Source organism: Macaca fascicularis, chromosome 15, assembly GCF_037993035.2.
Source record: "Macaca fascicularis isolate 582-1 chromosome 15, T2T-MFA8v1.1".
NCBI lineage: Eukaryota > Metazoa > Chordata > Mammalia > Primates > Cercopithecidae > Macaca > Macaca fascicularis.
Window position 1 is genome coordinate 213,164 of NC_088389.1, and position 15,377 is coordinate 228,540.

A 15,377-nucleotide genomic window follows, 5' to 3' on the forward strand; every position below is an offset into this window, starting at 1 on the left:
AACATCATCAGGACAAACTTTAAACAGTAATAATCTGCCTGTCTGGAAAACTGAGCTCACTTGAGGACTAATGCAACAAATGTATTTGACAAAGTTGCAGGTGGACGTTTTAGTGAATGAATCACTATTTCAAGGAGGATAAAGGCTCACTATTCAAAGGCATGTTTTTGTCAAGTTTTCTAATTTCAGCTTCATGCATTTAAATCATGAAGTGAGACTTGTACCTCATACATTACAGAATCTCTACAAAATAGACAAAATTCCAATTCTGTACCTTCACTCTCATTCTTTTCCATATGTGTACAGATGGTCGTAATTTAAGTTGGCATTCCAACAGGATTTCTAAATTAAACTGTCTTCTACTTTAAACACTACGTGTTAAACATTACACGTGCCATTGTTCAACATTTATAGCAGGGTCTGTATGGCCCGTTTTAAAGATTTCTTCCTCACTAAAAACAAGTGTTTAAACAATAAATGGTCTACTCTAAAATATTCTAGAGACAGAGATACATTTGGAGAGTGGACACACTTAACACAGAAGTCCGCAACATCAAACAGGCACAACCAGCAGTAAGGGTGGAAAGGGCGCCATGTGAGTGCCCCTAAAAACACACACAAGCCTGGCTGCTTAAAAGGAATGAATATAGCTCAACACTCCTATGTGAACATTGATGTGTCTACTGCCTTACAGAATCCTCCTAGCTGAGCTGCAGGAATCTTCTTTGGAACCTTTTCTCACCTACACTGCCTACAGGTGCCCACTGGGCTCCCTGGGCAGTATCATGTCTTTGTTTAGAATATCACACTATTTGGAGGCCTGTTTAATCCCAAGTCAGAGCCTTATCATAACTCAGACACCATCCCTCAGGGCTTGTGGGCCAACTTCGGCTAATGCAGGCTGCTCCACAGTGCCCTGCAGATGGGCTTGGTGCATCCACACGATTTTAAGATTTGGGGCTGCCGTTTTCTGCAGTCACAGATGCGGACTTACATATTCATCATGACTGAAGGCAGCACGTATTTTTATGTTCCTTCTGTAATGGTAATAATCATGGCAACATTTCCTCGATCCTTAGAAAAGCCTCCTAACAGCAGTTGTATTCCACCCCCTTCCTTAAAATTAATAGAATTTACCAAACTAGGTGAAATCAGTGTTCATGAGAAAGTGAGAAATCAGTGTTCACACAATGGCATAGTAGCTGGGCATAGAGTGTACGTCAACATCCCAAACTAAGCCCCCATCACAGTTATTCCCAACTCGCAGGAAAGCTAGAAAATTTAGAAGGCTTAAAACATAATTATAAATGAAAATAACAAGAAATCAAAGTTTTTGAGGAGCATTTGTTAGCCAAACAAGGAAAGCCATTAACCAGTGCTGATTACATTGCATTTGATTACAGCAGCCAAAGACGTGTCCAGAGGAAGAGACTTTTAAAGATTAGTCTTTCGGTAAGAATGGTTGCTTAACAAGTTCAGACTACTGGGGTACACCAATCATCAATTAAAAAGCAAGGTAAACTAGGGTGAGTCATTTTCCTTAATCCTTAATGCGTCAAAAATTACCACATTGGCCAAGCTGGTCTCCAACTCCTGACCTCAGGGGATCTGCCCGCCCCGGCCTCCCAAAGTGCTGGGATTACAGGCGTGAGCCACCACGCCTGGCTGAGAAGTGTTTGACAGAGGCTGAGGGGAGGCTCCTGTCCCTTCCAGGGACATCCACATCCCACCTAGTTTCCCATACCGACTGTGACACTCGAAGCATCACAGCAAGGGCAGCTGCATCCCCGCAGTTCTCTGCACTCATGCCACAGCTGCGTGAGCAGCCACCGCCCTGGAGCTGCCACTCAGCCTTATCGTGCTGGTACAAGCACAGCAGAAACTACCAAGCCCCCAAGAGGGAGGATTGGGGACCCAGGGGAGTGAACCAGGAGGGAGGAGTGGGGGCCCTGGGGAGTGAACTATGAGGGAGGCGTGGGGGCTCAGGGGAGTGAACAAGGAGGGAGGCGTGGGGGCCCAGGGCAGTGAACCAGGAGGGAGGAGGGTGGAGTTCGGCCCAGGGAGTGAACCAGGAGGGAGAAGTGTGGTCCAGGGGAGTGAGTCAGGAGGGAGGAGGGAGGAAAGCGGTCCAGGAAATGAAGCAGAAGGCTCTGGGGGTAACAAGTTCACACACCACAAATACCTCCCAATCCATCCGCGTGCAGGGAGGGGATGGAAACCACACAGGACCTGCAGCGCTTTCTCCTCGCAGATGAGGAGTGAGGATACCGACTCATGCACAAAATCAGAGCTAAATTTCTACCACGGTGGGGAGACGCTTCATAGACCCAAATGGGTACAAAAAGAAACCAATCATACAAGATCAGTGGATGGAATGGGATCAGAAATTTAAGCCTGTAACGAGTTTTCAGAAAAAACTTCACTTGATCTGCAAGATGACTGCAGCTCTGCTTGATCATTTCTGCAAATGTCTAACTCGCGATGAGCCATCTCAGAGCCGTTCAAGAGGAGTAACAAAATCAAAACGCCACGGCATCCTCCGTATTTTAGATAGCCTGCAACAGTATGGAAATGAGCAGCGGTGCCAGAGCTTTCAAGTTTGTTTGAAGTAAATTCCAGCATCAGGGCAGCATCTTCCTGGCTGAAGCAATGAGGTAGGCTCCTGCTCACCGCATGGGAGACCAGCTTTCAGCTAAGCTGCTGTTAAGGGTCTGCAAACCATGATCCCCGACCGAGCTTTGGCCAGGGATTTTTACACGTTGAAGTTTTCACAAAAGAAATATATGCAGAGACTTCTGTGGCCCTCAAAGCATAACACGTTGCCTACTCTGCCCTTTACAGGAGCTTCTAGCTTTGCTGTCAGTTACAAAGTGTTTCTATAAAATAATGTCACTGATTCTCAAGCATGCCAGCAAAAGTCACACTTCTCAACAACCCTCAATGGAGATGCACCATCCTGTGTTTCACACAGATTTTAGATTTTTAAAAGCCAAAATAAGGGAGGTAATTCAGCTAAGTATTATAGTAACACAATTTGAGATACTTACTGATGTGTGACAACAGAATACTTGGCATTCCTGTGAGGCAATAAACTAGCTCAAACACAAAATAGCAAATCAAAGCATGTTTTGGCCTCTCAAAGTGATCAGTGAAATTGGAAATAACATTCAGTTAAATGACACTAAAAAAAAAAAAAAAAAAAAAAGCACAAACAAAACAAATACTACTACACCATCACTCCTTAAATTTATTTAACTACTGCTGCCAAATAAAATGGAGAGACTTCTTACTGCAGGGTAATAATCGGCCATTGTCATCATGAAATAGACCGCTGTGCAGGCTCAGGCCCTCCAGCCCACAAAGGCAGGGGGAGGGAGGAGAAACGATGGCCAGAAACAAAGGGACAGGGCAACCATGACCTAGTCAGCAATTGTACCCTCTCACCTTTCTTCTGGACTTACAATTTTGGAGCCATCTGGGTTTACCTTCCTATGTCCATAAGTCAGCAAGTTCTCGAAGCCAGAAATCTACAATGCTTCTGGCAGCCAAGTCCTCTCGGCCTTCCCCCCATGTTTTAGGGCCTCATCAGCTCACCCCTGGATAGTATCAATGGCCTCGGAGCTCCAGTCAACCTTGCACTCCACAGACTCAAGTATGCCAAGAGCCACTCCAGGCTGCCACTGCCATGACCAAAGGCTTTCAGAGACAGTCGCCAGCACTGCACAAATCCATGTGGCTTCACCAGGCGCAAAGCGGCTCCAGCATTCCATCCAGCCTGTCGCTGCTACCATAGCTGTGAGTCTAGGATGTGTCACGAAGGGAAGGAAGACACCATGTACCTCATCTCATTTAAGCTTCAGTGTCACAAGGTGGATTTTGTCGTGCCCGTTTTATGGATCAGGAAAGTTTTAAGGAGGGCAAGCACAGGGCCCTGCTGACACAAGAGCAAGACCCGCAGAGGCCTGGGCATGACCCCCGTCCCACGCTCCCTGGGTCCTGATATCCACTCCTCCCCCGTGGGAGCCTGATCCTGGGTCTGCCTGAATTGCTACCATTCCTAAGACACGACTCACGTCTGTCCACCTCCTCCTTTATCTGTTTCCCGCAGCCCAGAGGCGTGTGTGCTCTTCCATCCAGACAGACATCACACTTCAGCACCTGCATCTGACATCACTTCAGCCAAAAGCTTCTCTCAAACCTCCCCCACACCTGCCGGTCACACAGGTCTGCACCCATCACCTTTCTCACACGAATTCTCACATATTCCTGTGTAGCACCATCCAACTGATGATAGTCTGGGAGGAGGAAGCTTTGTAGATAAGTCCACGTTCTACTTTGCTCCCAGCCCTCCGTCTTGCGTCTTGCATGAGGCAACCGATTAACAGCAAATTCATTTCAGCACAACATTTCCATTTGAAGAAACGCAGAGCATAGGGCTCTGGTCATAATTAAAAGCTTGTTTCATTTGTCATTTGAAATTCCATGTACTGCTGCAACAGCAGCACCCCCTCCTCGCCAGGCTCTGCCCTAAGGACATCTTTCTTCCAGCGCTCGATTCCCATCAGAATCCTGGCAGTGACAGCCCCGCAGGTTTCCCAGCGCCTCGGGCTGCGGCTTCCACGCTGGGCCGGCACTGACAGGACCGGAATGGTGCCCCCAACAACTACAGGATCGGAAGCTGGTCGACTGCTCTGTAGGATGGAGACATGTTAGTAATCCCCGACATTTCCACTGACAGGCTGCTCAGGTAAACTGGGAAAAATCCACAAACTAGAAAGAATCCATGGGGAGGAGCACTTCTGTCTCCAACCTGGCAGCAAATGGTGGCTGTGCAGACGATCTCTTCAGGAAAACTATCGACTGTATCTCAGGTCAACAACAGCCCCGCTGAGGGCCAAAAAATCAGCTCCCCCTGGCCCTCACTTCCTAAGGGTCAACCCTCCCAGGCCACCTCTCCTGGAAGATCAGCTCTGACGCACCCACGACGGTCAGGAACCGGCTCTGGGACACATTTCCCAGGCTCCTGCCCACCGCCCTCTCTCTTCTTCCTCCTCCATCTCCCTCTTCACTCCCATCCGCCCTCCCCCTTTCGCTTCCCTTCTCTCCTTTCCTCTCCCTCCCTCATTTCCTTTCAGCCCTCACCTTCCTCACTGCACTTCCCTATGCAACTCAGCGGACGCATTCTCAGGTCAGTAGAGTTTTCTTTCACTCTGTTTCTATTGCAATGATCATTCTTAATGAACAGAAACCTGTTTCGGACCATGTGGATGCCACCTCCTGACCAGCTGCTGCCCCGCGGCTCCGTGTCCACTCAGTGACCTCACGGCGCAGGTGCCCAGCAGTATGGCTGTGACCAGGGGTAGCAACATGGGACATGACAGAGGTATCCCAGCCAAGAGGCCCTGCAAAGCCTCCCCAGCAAACCGGAGCAAGGCCCAGGGCGGTAGGGAGAGCGCCGTGCTCACGATGTAGGCAGTTCAGCTTCCGCAAACTGTCCATCGACTGCAACTTACTTTGTTTCCATGGTTACAGAAGAACCATAAGCATTCTGAAATATGTTCTTGGTTTCATGTTTGCGAAATCTAAGCAACATTATAAGAAAAATCACTGAATTCTGCCCGAGGCTCTAGGGGTGTTTTCCTCTCTGAAAGGAGCCCCTTCCAGGACTTGGGATTGAGTGACAGCCTTCAAAATCACGGTTATCCTGGTGGTAACAGGGAACTCCTCAGCCCGCCGGGAGCTGGGGCCCTCGACAGCCCCCACGGTTCCAGACGCCAGTGTTCTAAGGATCACACATGTGCAGATAGCAAAGCTTGCTGCACACACGCCAGGTGCTAACAAGCCCCAAACGTCTCACTCATACTTGCTAACCACATCGCTTCTCTCAGCCTCCACGGCGTTTCACACTCTGCCTTTATATAGAGATGAACCATGCGTCCTGAGCGCTACAAAGATTCAACTCCTTCCGGGAAGAGGGGTGCATCTTTCCATCACGGGGTCCTCACTCCAGCTGGCACAGGATTTGCAGAGTGGGCGAGTCTAATGTTGATGACACTTTCTCAATATTCCCTTCACACCCCTCCAAAAACAAGAGTGCTGCCAGCTTCTTACCGACGTTGTAATGAGCAAAATATTTTTCTCTTATTTGTCACCTTTTAACGTAATACTAGTGAAGAATGTGACTCTGCATGTACACTGTAAGCACCCACACCGTGAACATTCTGCTCTCCTGTGACTGTATTCACAGGTCACAAGGACAAAACTTCTCCATAGTAGCATATATATATATTTATATTTATATATATATTTTTAACATGACTTCCACTCATCTGAAAGTCACAGATGTAGCTTTTCCTTCATAAAAAGATCCAAATGATACACAAACCAGGTTTAATAAACACATTGGTCCAGGTGGGAAAATGACCCCTCAGTCTCCCTCCCCTCAAAGACCAGGGCAGCCAGGAAACTGCGCTCTCCAGTAAATGACAGCCGGCAGGATTCCCTAAATAAGCAGCCGGAAGATTCCCATCTCGCAGAGCACACCTTTCAAGACTCAAGATGCCCCCGCTCCCTGAATATCCGACGAAGAACAGGGCTACCCAACGGAGGACTGAGGCAGTAAACAAACATGTATTTGGCCGGGGGCGGCGGCTTATGCTTGTAATCCCAGAACTTTGGGAGGAGGAGGCAGGCAGATCACAAGGTCAGGCGATCGAGACCATCCTGGCTAACACGATGAAACCCCCGTCTCTACCAAAAATACAAAAAATTAGCCAGGCGTGCTGGCGGGCACCTGTAGTCCCACGTACTCAGGAGGCTGAGGCAGGAGAATGGCGTGAAGCCAGGAGGCGGAGTTTGCAGAGAGCTAAGATCACACCACTGCACTCCAGCCTCGGCGACAGAGCAAGACTCCGTCTGAAAAAAATAAAATAAAATAAATAAAATTTTAAAAGTTTTCAGCAAATAGCATCATCGACCCACAAATGAGAGGTACCGTTTTCATTCTAGGAGGGAAACACTACAAAACACGTATACTTTAGCCCTGTAAGTGAATTCTTCGGACATTCCTGTGTCCGCTATCAAATGCAGCACATCACCTCAAAAGGCAAAGTTCTATAAGTCACATCCAAGGAAGGGAAAAATCATTCTAAGTTTTAGCCATCCAGTAAGAACCTGATCCAGAGAAGCCTACTTGTTCCAGACTCTAAGCGGCAATATATTGCTACAATGTAATGAAAACAAAGGGATAATTAAGAAAATTTCAATGCTAATAAAAGGCAAAAACATAATTAGATTTATTCTACTCTAGACAGAGCAGCCGGGCAGTTCACCCATACGTTATGAACGTTGCTGTTTTTCAGACAGGGTCCCAACTCTGTCAAGGCTTGACAGCAGGGGCGTGATCTCCACTCACTGCAAGGTCCGCCTCCCAGGCTCAAGCGATTCTCTTCAGCCTCTGGAGTAGCCGGGACTACAGGTGTGCAGCCATCATGCCCAGCTAATTTGTGTGTTTTCCGTAGAGATGGGATTTCACCAGGTTGCCCAGGCTGGTTCCCTGGGTCTCGAGTTCCGAGGCTCAAGCAATCCGCCCGCCTCGGCCTCCCAAAGCGCTGGGATTACAGGCGTGAGCCATCACGCCTGGCCCTTTTTTTTTTCTTTCCTTTTTAAGCGATTAATGTGCTTCAGAGTCTTGTAGGCATTTAAAAAAAAAAAAGAACAAGCAAATTCTGTAAGGGAAAGAAACCATTAACATGTTTTACACACCTCAAAACTCAAAACAGAAATACTAAGAATAAAATGTATTTTATTCACAGAGGCATTCTTAAAGTTCTGTAAAAGTGACACCATGGACACCACCACATCACAGACGAGTGTGGCAGGACTGCTCAGATTCAGAACACATTCTAAACAGTCCCCCTGCCACTTTCCTCAGTGGGAACACTTTATTCTGTCTTTTATTCAAATTAAGTATCTTGCAAGGGAGTTGAAGAAAACTGCAGAGCAGATTTTAAAACTTCAATGCTTTTCTCAATTTTCGTCACATTCTGATGCATTTTTACCTACTACACGGCCAATAAGTTTAAAGCTTTTTGCATCGATAAAGACAATGCTCCTTGTAGCAATAAGCTTTTTCTTTTCTATACAAAGATCTATAACTTAAGCTAGTAAACTGGGCATTTCACAAAGATTTTGCACAATTCCTAGCACAGATTTTAGCAAAATAAAACCATTATCTTTCCGCAATTAAATAACCAAACATAGGAAACTGCACAGTTAAAATAACCATTCCATTATTTTATATAAACACAAATGATAAAGGAGAGTATGCTTTGGAAAACAGTGTTTCCATAAGCTAATGATGAAGCAGAAGACAGTTCCTCAGCCTCATATGACATTTGACAACCGAAGTACTCTGGCCCAAGCCCAGCCCGGTTAAATGGAGGGGAAGTAAACATGTGACTGACCGTGGTGGGGCACTGTGATAGCCACAGTCCAGGAAAGAACAGCTGACATGTTTCTTCTTCATGGGAAAACTGAAACATACTCGAGACACCTTAATTCTTTAAAACACAGTCTGCCCCAGTACTAACCTTAAGCTCCCATTGATAAAGATTGCGATAACCAGAGGTGTTTATCCAGGCCCTCGAAAATCACGGACATGGTACGTACACAACATTTTCAAACACTCAATGCTGCCAGTATGTTAAATGCGCTGTGATACCGGAGGTCTTGTGCAGGACCAGAAACATCGCAGCCTGGTTACCTTCCTGGTGTTCAATGCTTTGTATGTGCAAAGTCTGCTGTTACAATTTACTGGGCTTAATGTCATTCAGTTTGTCACAGAAGAGAGCTATGACATTTACTTAATTCCACACACAGATTCTCAAGTTCATCTTCCACCAATGACTGTTCTGTCCACAAGACAGCGGAGGGAAGACCCAGGAAAGGCCTGGGAGATGCCAGGTGCTCACAAACTGGTATCAGTCTGCTGGTTCTGGCTTAAAGGAAAACAGACATAGAAGAAACTAAAAGGACTCACTACATCTAATATCACAATGTTCTCAACTTTACCTTAGCGAAAAATAAAAGCGGAAAAGCAAAACTACTCCAGGGCATGATTCCAGGGCTAATCTGAAACATGAAATATTTAGAAGACAAAGCTTATTGTGAGTGCAATTAATATACACATAAAACACTGGTTTCGCAAAACCCAGTCTTTGCGATTGCTTTTATAAAAAGTAAAATTCTCATGAGGATCACATACATTAACTGATTTTCAAATGAAGGGACTGGTAAACTTCAGGGCATATGATTTCTGCCACACACGAGGGGAGCAGTGAGAGAGAAGAGCTAGGATGGATGAAGTGTGCTGAAGCTGTCCTAGGACTGAAATTCAGTTTCTGCCAAAACAAAAACACAGGAGGCTGTCAACTTCGATAGCAAGCTCTGCTTGAGAGCGTCAAGATGTTAAAATTGCAAAGGGGATTCTCCCTGCTATAGGCACGCGTGATCCTTGCAAAAACATAGCTCAGCATCATCAAAAATCAGGAAAGAACACAAGCTTTCCAGACACGAAATCCAAGAGCAGAAGGGAGCAGAGTCCAAGCTTGCTCGGTAGAACTGTTCCCGGACAACAGCACAGAGGACGTCACAGGGAGGGCAGGGCAAGCAACAGCAGCTTCCGTGATGCCGCAAGCAGGGCCTGAGCCAGGGGAGCAGTCTCCTCCAACCTGACAAGGAGGCGCGAGGAGCCACAGAGAAGTCAATTCAGGGTCCTTTTCAGAAAGGGGCAACAATGAGAAAATCTGGTCTTACCCAACCACCCCCCACCCACGGTAACAGCTAAACTCGCACGTGCGTCTGTCACCTTCCCCACCCCCTCTTGCAGATGCTCTTCCTGCACCCGGGTGCCTGTCTCCGTGCTGCTCCTGAGGCCACACCTGTTGCCATCCAGTAGTGACCGGGAATTCACCTTTGTCCGGGCGAAGCAAACGCAGAGTTCACACACTCTTGTACAGGTTTGCTGGCCGAGAATCTAACCGAGCTGTCCAATTCCAGATGTGCTGGTACCAAGGAGAACGCTCAATGTCCGGCATTTATAAACGGTATCAGTGGGTTCTCCTGGGACTCCCAGGCAGCCGCACGAGGGAGGGAGCTGTTGCCCTGTTACCCCGAGCCAAAGCAGCGCTGCGAGGCAAACACCACAGGCCACATCACACTCGAGCACCGACTCTTGACAGTTGCTCGTTTGTGTGTTCAGAGTTCAGGGTACAGGCGACAGACAGGCCTGATCTCAGCCATGGGACAGCAGTGAGTGCCCACAAGTCCCGTATCTAAGCCCCGACTTGCCCATCGGCCTTCCTTCAGGAACAATGCCCACCTCACAGTGCTGCCATGAACGCTAAGTCAGCACGTATATACACAACCAGATTCATTGCAATTGTGCTTTCTACCCCAAGTTAATACAACCGGGTGCTATCATCGAGACTGAATAACCAATATTAGAACAGAAGGTCAGGCCAGCGATGGTGGCTCAGACCTGTAATCCCAGCACTTTGGGAAGCTGAGGTGGGTGGATCACTTGAGGTCAGGAGTTGCAGACCAGCCTGGCCAACATGGCAAAACCCCATCTCTACTAACAATAATTTATCCAGACATGGTGGCACACACCCTGTAACCCCAGCTACTAGGGAGGCTGAGGCATAAGAATCGCTTGAACCTGTGATGTAGAGGATGCAGCGAATGGAGATCGTACTCCTGGGCTCCACCCTTCCAGCCTGGGTGACAGAGCAAGATTCTAATAAAACAATAAAAGGTCAAGATGAGAACTGATTGCCAAGGTCCACAGTCCATATACTTAAAACATAAAATTCATTAGCTAGTACTTGATCAAGTTGCTGCTTTCTTCATTACAATCTTGTATATCCTTCTAACACGGCTCAAAATGTTTACATTGGAACACACCTCGAGTATAACAAAAAATAAAGTGCCTGTATTTCATAAACGAGCAATTTCCAGTAAGGCTGCATCCTGCTGTAGTTAATCCTTTGACAATGTAAAACTGAGCCATCCTGACATAGCACTGACACATGGTACAAGAAGAATGACCTCCAATTAAATCGCTAGATTTAGAGAACACGTAAATATAGTTTATCACTAATTCACTAGCCATTATCAAGATTTTAAAGGAAGAAAAATTATCAGGACTGTAACTAGGAATAAAGGCAAAAATAAACATGAAGAAATTAGTCATGTTTAAATCAATACCCTTTTTGTGAGGCTGTAACAAAGTATACACAGCACGGGCACAAACTGTCATGCTAAACTGTCACCAAGCTCTCTATGAAGGTGGTAAGAGCGTCCCAAGTCGCAGAGCCTCGTCTTCCTATTTAAACCCTAAACAGCCAACACCACTCAGCATGCAGTGAGAGCTCTGAAAGCTCAGAGGAATGCATGATGGGATGAAGGGCCCTAGCCCTGCCATCACCCTGCTGCTTATTAAAAATATAAAACAAACCCCTGCCTTCAAGGTGCCCAGATCTAACTAGTACAAGGTTTTGCTTTTAAAAAGTTAACTACGAATGATGAAGACTCTCAACAGCTGTGTGAAATGTAAGGCAAACTCATAAGAGGAACTTGGCTGAGACTAAACCCAGAGATGGTTTTTTAACCACAGAAGAGGAAAGAACTGAAGAACCTTACAGAAAGTTGACAGCAATTTCTATTTCTCTATGGTAGAACCTGGAATTTACCTTTGAGACAGACTGTCCTTCTGTTCTGAAAAATCAGATTATTCTTGCAATCCTCCATCAGGACTGAAATTCCCAAAGGCATGGAACACCAAGTACTAATTTTAACCCCCCCCCCCAAAATAAAAACTACCTATGATCTTAGATGTGAGATTTAGTATTCTCAAATTTCAAATTTGGAAATATTTTGCACAAAGTCCTTATTTTCCCTGTTTACTTGAAAGCTCTCTATTCTTTTGTCCTAAACATCTTCCTTCTCATCCTTCCAAACAATATCTAAAGATGAACTTACATATCGTTTTCAGTGTTAACAAAGAAGATACTACATTTGTCATGAACTGTTTATATTCACAACTCTAGGAGGGATTTTGCTACATCGTGAGGAATAACACGAGGCAGTTAATACGGCACGAATAAAGAACAGTAGAAAGTGGACACATTTCCTGATGAGTGCCGATTTCTCATTGAGCTGCTGACAAAGTTACAATACAGAAAGCTAGACAGCTGCTATGTTAGTTCTACCTCACTTAAGTGACCGAGTCATTGTTGTTTCGGTTCCCTCTCTCGTCTGAGGATGAGACACACCTCACAGAGCTGTTTATGATTTCAGGAACACACACATCAATGAAGTGACTGTTCCTAAATCGTTGCGAAGGGTAGAGTAACCTGCCAAATTTCAAATAGGTTGTAACAAACAACTGTTTTCATCCTACACTCTCCGGTGCCAGCGAGATGGTGCGTTCTTGGATCCCTGCGGGAGCCCTATTCCTGGTGCCATAGAGCACACACACATTTACATCCACATAGTGTACGTATATGGCACACTGTAACACGTGTACCTGCATAGAGCGTACACACATCCGAATACGTAGAGTGTACATAAGTGCACTATGTGCGTACAGAGTGCACACACATCCAGATCCATGTAGGGTACATGCATAGAGTGTACACACATCCAAATATATATAGTGTACAAACAAGTTCACTACGTGTGTACAAGCATAGAGCATACACACATCCATATAGCAAATGTACATAGGTATGCTAACATGTATGTACATGCAGAGCATGTACACACGTCTATATGCATACAGTGTACACAGGTATACTATAACCTGTATGTACATGCATATGGCATACACATGCACATCCGTATGTACACAGGTATGCTATTTGCTATATGTATACACATGCATATAACATACATTCTTATCCAATGTACGTAAGTGCACTACAGCATGCATACACATGCGCAGTGTACACATATGCACATGTATACAATGTACATCAGTACACTAACATATAAAACGTATACACATATGCAATAGTGTACATACATATGCAGCATGTATACGTATTATTGTGTACATATCCAGAAGTTTATTCAGTGTGCATAGTGTACATGCATGCTTGTGTGCACATATGTGTATATACATCTGCAGAAATAATGTGCACATACCCACATGGTGCACGTACACAGGTATGTATATGGCATTAAATACATGCATGTATGTACACATGTAGAACAGATAGGTGTCCAACTAGTGTGCATATAATCATCCCCATACACACATATACACATGTACATGCATGCCTACAGCATGCACGTGTGTAGGACACAAATGTAGTGTACATACCTATACACTGTAAATACATGCACAGTGGAAATACACGTAGTATGTGTACACCACATACACACATGTACATTTATACAGTACACATATACCGAGACCAAGAACGGGTCATGAGTATTAACACGGCGCAAACGCTTCCAGTTCTACCTAAGTGAATTTTTTTCAAACTATAATAGAACTCATATAAAAAGGGTTTTAAGGAAATCAATACAGCTAGTGACAAAAACAGTGGGAAGGGCACAACCACTTTCCCTCAGAGTTCTGGGCCTGACCGTGGAAGTTCAGAGGTTTCCTAATGCAGTACACGTCAGAACTGACTCACAAGGAAGCACTCCTTAAAAATTAAAAATGTGTCCTCATGTTTTGGCCTTTGAGACAAAGCCTCTTAGTTAATCGATTTCTGACTGAATTTGACTCACAGTACTCTGGCAGATTCTTCATTTTCTGGTGAGACAGACGAATGTCCCAGGGTGAGGACAATGCCAGCCGTTTCAGGGTCAGCTTTTCGAGGAGCGATAACTGGCAGAACACAATCCAACACCATAGGAGGATCCCCCACCCAGCCACTTAGACGCTTTCTGGTACTTACTCTGTCTGCTTGTTTCCCTTTCTTGAATTCAGCTGGGGGGAGAAAAAAAACCAAAAAAATCAAAACCAAAAACAAACAGCCCATGTGTTTGTGTGTCTGAAAAGTTAATACATCCACATCTAACTTTCTAAATGATACACGGCAGGTGTGATGGTCACCAACCAGTGGCCACTGTTGACAAAATACAAAGTCATCTGCAAACATGAACGAGTTTCTAGGAATACAAAAGTCAAGGGAATTTACTTCACATATTAAAGCTCTCAAGGGTGCTCATCAAAAATATATTTAGAGGTTTTCCTTTAAAGATATTTTTGAAGATTTTTAAGTTGCAATACTTAAAAGCCTCTGGGAAAAGAAAGGATACAGGTATCTGGAAGATTTATACTAAATGATTTTCATGTCTTTTTGATAAATAAGGTCAGCCTTGAAGTAATGGGTTCCACTACTCTGAGGCTGTGAATGGAATCCACACCACCACCAGACAATTGAATAAACAGCAAGGCTGCACACACAGGACACAGGCAGTGAGCCAGCCTGACTAGTTGTCAGCTTCTGGGTCAGTTCTACCCAGTTCTGGCCAGGCCCCACTGGAGATGAAAACCTGCCCTTTAGAAGCCTTCAAACCCCACCTTTCAAAATCTAACCCTCTTCAACTGAGGCCCAAGTCCAAAAATCTACTGACATCTTAGCCCGCGTTAGGCCAGCTGTCCCCCAGCCTTTTTGGCACCAGGGATGGGTTTCATGGAAGACAGTTTTTCTGGGGGGTGGTTTTGAATTGCAACTGTTCCACCTCAGGTCAGGCAGCGGATCCTCATAAGGAGCACCTCCGAGATCTCTCACAAGCAGTTTACGATAGGGTCCCAGCGCCTAGCAGAACACACAGCTAATGAAAGGGTCACAACACCTAGGAGAACATGCAGCTTATGATAAGGCTCCAGCACCTAGGAGAACAGACGGCTTAGGAGAGGGTCCCAGCACCTAGGAGAACAGGTATTAAAGGAGTTGGCAAAGCCAAAATCCACCGGATCTACCACTCCAAAGCAAACATACACCACTGCCCAATATTGATGTGAGCCAAAAACAGGGAAGTCCTGAGGGCCCACACTGACCACAGCCAGACACCACTTCTGCAAGAAGCAAGCACGCACCTAGAGATCACCAGTGATGACCCAGGAGAGCAGCTTTGAGCAGAGACAAAGGTGAAGGAGAGGCACATGGGCCAGGGTGCTGGGTGTTCCCGTCTTTGTGACCTCACTGAGATTGCTGACCTCTGGCCCTTGGTGTCCTTCCTGTGGAGGAGGTAGCCCCCGAATCCCTGCCTCCCTTCAGCACTGACTGAGGCGGCCATGAAATCTCCCCAGAGCTGAGACTGCTTCTAATTCCTGTTAACTGCACACCCACATG